The sequence below is a fragment of the Pomacea canaliculata genome, linkage group LG10, assembly GCF_003073045.1.
Source record: "Pomacea canaliculata isolate SZHN2017 linkage group LG10, ASM307304v1, whole genome shotgun sequence".
Lineage (NCBI taxonomy): Eukaryota > Metazoa > Mollusca > Gastropoda > Architaenioglossa > Ampullariidae > Pomacea > Pomacea canaliculata.
In genome coordinates this window covers 15,575,563-15,575,954 of record NC_037599.1, presented here as the reverse complement: position 1 = coordinate 15,575,954, position 392 = coordinate 15,575,563, and positions in this window count along the sequence as shown.

The following is a 392-nucleotide window of genomic DNA, read 5'->3' as shown; positions in this document are numbered from 1 at the left end:
TGTTCAACTCTGACGCAGATGTCTGCCTTGCAGTGTCATTTGGAAAAGGGTGAGTTCTTAGTACTTTTAATACCTCAAACTGTAGCCCATTCACGTAAATCTCTGCTTTGCCGTCACAACTGGTTTCAGTTTATTTTTGTCTGCTGGATAACAATCAACTGTTGTTCACTTACTAGCTCTACCTGCTGAGCAGGGATGTTTCCCAGTTCACTATAAGAGAAGTCGAGAACGCAAGGTCCATGGAGTTGACAGGTGGAAGGGGTTTGGTGATAGTGTGTGGGTGGATGCAAACAGCAATTTAAAAAAAAGGAAGAGAAAAAAGTCAGGCTGCATTTAAGACAGCTATGGAGATCATTCCGCACAAAGAACAGATTGAACTAAGAAAGCAGTAA